We start from the raw sequence: 4368 nt of genomic DNA on the forward strand, positions 1-4368 counted from the left end.
CAGGATAAATGTTCAACACAGCACAAAAAAAATGCTATGCTAATTTTCTCTCAGAGAAACAAGAAACAAAGAAACAAAATAAAACCCATTTTTTGCCTTTAAGGCATTTGTATAGATGTGTCAGAATTTGTCAATATTCTGTTTCTTTCATCTGGAAACCAATTATTTAGAAAAAATGGCAGAAGACGCAAAGAAAGCTTTTATCTATACAGCGGGGCTTTTCTAGCATGTTGATGGTTGAAGGCATTTGTTGGTACATTTTGAAATAATGTGTGCTATCTCAGAAAATCAATAAACAGACAGCCCTTGAGATGCCATTGCCTGCTTAGGCTGCAGGCGGGAAAGTCCCACTGTGATAATAAAGTACAAAGTGCGTTTTCTGGATTGAAGGCTTGTTATATGAGGCAGTGTGATCAAAACTTTGCAAGGTAAAAGGTGACAGAAGATGGTCTGGAATATTTTCTAGAATGCATCTTTTACACAAAGATAGGACGAGTCCTCCCTTCCCTAGTTGTAGAAGCCAAATGTGCAGTTTCAGGAACATAGCTGTCAACTTACAGATTTGAAAATAAGGGACCAGCAGCCAAAATAAGGGACCTGCAGCCTCACCTGTTCCAGGCACTCCAGTCTTCCTGTCCTTCTGCAGTCTGGTCAAACTCATGCTGGGTAGCTTCCAGAACACTGTCCAACCAACTTTGTAACCAGAGGTTCAATTGAATAGAATCTGAATCACATGCACCACAAGGCCTATGCAGCCTCAACTTAAGATGGCTCCCCGGCCTGGCTTTGCACTGCAAATTTTGCAGCAGCACGTGCAACAAAATGGCGTTCAGCATTCAAAAACCCCCTCAGCTTGCATTAACCAGCCACACACAAGGCATACAAGCTCCACCCCCCAGTCGTTCTAAGACTTCTTATTGGGTGAGCAACACAGCCAAGCAACACAGTTGGAGCCTCCCTCCTCCCTGGCCGGCAGGGAGGGAGGGAGAGGAGCTGCTTCCTTTGAAATTTAAGGGACATCATTTAAGGGACATTTAAGGGACATCTATCAATAAGGGACAACAGTGGGACATGGCGCTGGAATAAGGGACTGTCCCTTCAAATAAGGGACACTTGACAGCCATGTTCAGGAATTTTGGCCAGGATTCTCTTCACTTTCTATGAAATTTTCAGTGTGTTTGGTGCCATTTCCCTCATTTTTAAAAATTCCATTGTAGTTCTCATGACAGAAGGACGGAGAGTTCTGGACAGTATGTCGTTCTTCATTCTCAACATGAACCTACCGTAATACCTCATGCCCATTCACGTGAGATGGAGATTTCAGGAACTCTGAGTTTAGAGCTGAGTAAAGAATATCCTGAGAAATTCACTTGAGAAGTCCCTTGATCGGCAATATCTGCAATGCTGTAGGATAGTGGTTCCCAATTAGCTAAGTTTTTGTTTTCAAAAGTCAAGCCATATTTTTGAAAATGTTTATGGTATTTTTGTTATGTGGATGGTGCCATGGACTCCCTGCGTGGGTTATTCGGACCTGCTGAGGTCTGCAGACCACCAATTTGGAACCGCTGCTGTTGGAGAATTCTGGGATCCACTGGATAATATTCAACAGCCTTCCACTTTCTCAACCTGTCTAACAGAGGATTTCAAGTATACCCAACCCAGTATAGTTTAATATTGTTGACCTTGGCATCTGCGCCTTCCAGTCTTGCTCTCTTAGCACTTTGCATCCTTGCATAACTAGTGTGCTTCAGTTAACATTAGGTGAACCAACATTCTCAGAAGATATTTTTCTGAGCAGTGGCGTAGCATGGGGGGTGCAGGGGGGGGCGGCTGCACCGGGCGCAACATATGGGGGTTAGGGTTAGGGGGCACAAATCCATGGGTTAGGGGGTGCAAATTACTTGCCTTGCCCCCGTGTGCTGACAACCCACGCTATGCCACTGTTTCTGAGAATAAATCTCTGAGAACTTCCTTAACAGCTGGAGAATCTCACCACATTCTCGCTGCCCACCAAGAGGATGGATAATTTTCTGGGGTCATTTTCACTCAGCCCCACAATATAGGTAGAAAAGTTTCAAAGAGCCACGTGAAACTGTTGGATATTGACCGCTCTCCTCAATTGGGGGGGGGGGCAAGCCAGAGCACCCGGTGAAGATTATTGTATGGGAAAGTTTGTTTCTTGAATTAGACATCTATGAATGCCAGAGGTTAGTCACCCATGTGGTACCTACCATCCAAATGTTAGGAGATAGGAATGTGCATTGTCATGGTGATGTAATCCTTAAACTGCACTGACATGATGAGATCATAAGATCATCACATTCCCTCTGGAATTCAACAGTCCTCGTGAGCTTCTCTGCTGAATAAATACTGTTTGTTGATGTTCCATGAGATGATAGCCTATCTGGATGTGCATCTGTAAACTTCCTCTCGGTTTGTACCTTTCAAATGGTTACTGATTCACTTCAGACGGTATTGCAGTTCGTCCCATCATCGCTTGAAAATCATTGACCAACGGTGCGAAAGGTCTCATGCATCTTATCACTTCATTTGGCATGTTTGTGTCTATTTTTAAAATGTATTTGCTAACGGTCAGCGAATGAATAACCAGACTCAGAAAGCGGAAGATTGTTCATTTGCACTGAAAGCAAGTTGCAACATCCAAATGGAATTGGGGGTAGGAATTCATTGCATTTCAAACTCAAAACCGAACGTGCTGGAGGTATTGAATTAATACACTGTGGGCATCCTTTTAAACATGCAGGGGCTTGCTTGGAAATCCCTTGTCTTGAGCCAGAATGAAATGTTCTGTGCTACGGTGTTGAAGAACAAGTAAAAAGCTTATCGCTAGAGAATTGAACTTCAACAAGATCCCAGCGGAAGGACTTTTTGTTAATTTCCCAGAGGGAAGGCGATCAACTGAAACCTAATTGCTACTCATTTTCTCTCACTTTCACTTTATCCCTTGGATTAAAATCCTGCTGCTTTCAACTTACCTTCAGTCTGTTGGACAAGTACAGTTTCCTGATAGCAGTGCTCAGAAAGACTAAGGGCTCACAGCAAGATTTCCAACTTGGCTTTCTTTAACACAGTTGCATTAGAGAAATGCCAAGGCAGCTTTAAAAGTTAGTATTTTAAAATAGGTTCTCATGTCTCCTCTTCTTTCTATTCAGCTTTCACCAACTATGACTGTATACACACACTCCGTGACCCAATGTGGAACTCCAGATCAGACCTGAGCTAGAAATCCAGTTTGGATCGGCTGAAGCCTGATTCTGCCTGAAACAAGCTGGGGTGGAGAGACACAATGGTAGCTTCCTGACAGCCTGGCCACTGCAGTTTAATGGAAGGGCAAAAGGCAACATGGCAGGGAGGGCACCACAGTGTGGACCCACCAATGGGAGCACAGGATTGGCTCCTCCTTGTAGGTAAGTGGCAGTGTGACCCCACTGCTATGAATCTAGCATTGTGGCTCAAGCTGGATGAGCTGCTTCTGATCAGGAGCCCAGTGGGACAAAAGAAGCACCCCACTGAAATATATTTATAGTATGGAGGAAGGAAGAAAAACAGTTTATAGAAAGCTTGGGTTTGGTATCAGACTGGAAGCAGTTGAAGGGAGACTGTGTGCACATTTACCTATACCGGGATTAGCGAAAGTGTTCCCTGCTTCAGAAGTCTAATTGCTTCTGCCATGTTCTGCTTATATATTTATAATCAAAACAGATATTATGAAGAGGCTATAAGCCCTTCTTACTCTGTCTCATTTGAAGGAAAAGTAAACTAATCCCCACTGTCACTGGAACTCTCTCTGCATGGAGAACTGGGGAGCGCTTAACTTTATAAATAAAAATTTAAAAAATTGAAGGCATCCTTCTGATCTCCTTATTCCTCTCCAAGCGTGTGACTTCACATTTAGAACTTTAACGACCTGGGCATCTCTTGCTTTCAACCATCTGGACAACTTACGTCAGATGAGGAAATGCAGTGTGGGAGCTAAGGAAATCAGGAAGATCCCGTCTCTGCAGAACGAAAATCCCCTTGGATGATGTTAATTGCTACAAAGCAAGCCTGGCTTTTCCTCTTCCTTTCTTCTCCTTTGGAAGTTTCTGACATGTGCAACACTTCTGACAAGAACAACACTTAGCGCATCTGAAAGCCAATGAATTTCTTAAGAAAACATTAGGGTGGTTTAAGAAAGGCATCTGGATTGATTCCCGAAAGGAGGAGGCGCGGAAGAGTCACCGTTTACATTGCTAAGAGAAATGGAGTCTTGAGGTGTTTAAGCTATAAATGGAAAGGCACACCCTGAGAGCAAGATTAAAGAGCTTTTGGGAAAATCCATTACTCTCATAATTCTAGTTGAAAGGA

At 43.4% G+C, this 4368-nt stretch overlaps 1 long non-coding RNA gene across 1 annotated transcript; it reads left to right on the forward strand.

The window, feature by feature from the left end:
* The first annotated feature begins 2505 nt into the window (after positions 1-2505).
* Positions 2506-3868, forward strand: LOC307226902. The gene is made up of 2 exons (XR_013843676.1): positions 2506-2677; positions 3174-3868. It is a non-coding gene; the product is annotated as an uncharacterized lncRNA (long non-coding RNA).
* Positions 3869-4368: the final 500 nt, after the last annotated feature.

This window comes from Podarcis cretensis, assembly GCF_951804945.1.
Source record: "Podarcis cretensis genome assembly, chromosome: 11".
In the NCBI taxonomy this organism is placed as follows: domain Eukaryota; kingdom Metazoa; phylum Chordata; class Lepidosauria; order Squamata; family Lacertidae; genus Podarcis; species Podarcis cretensis.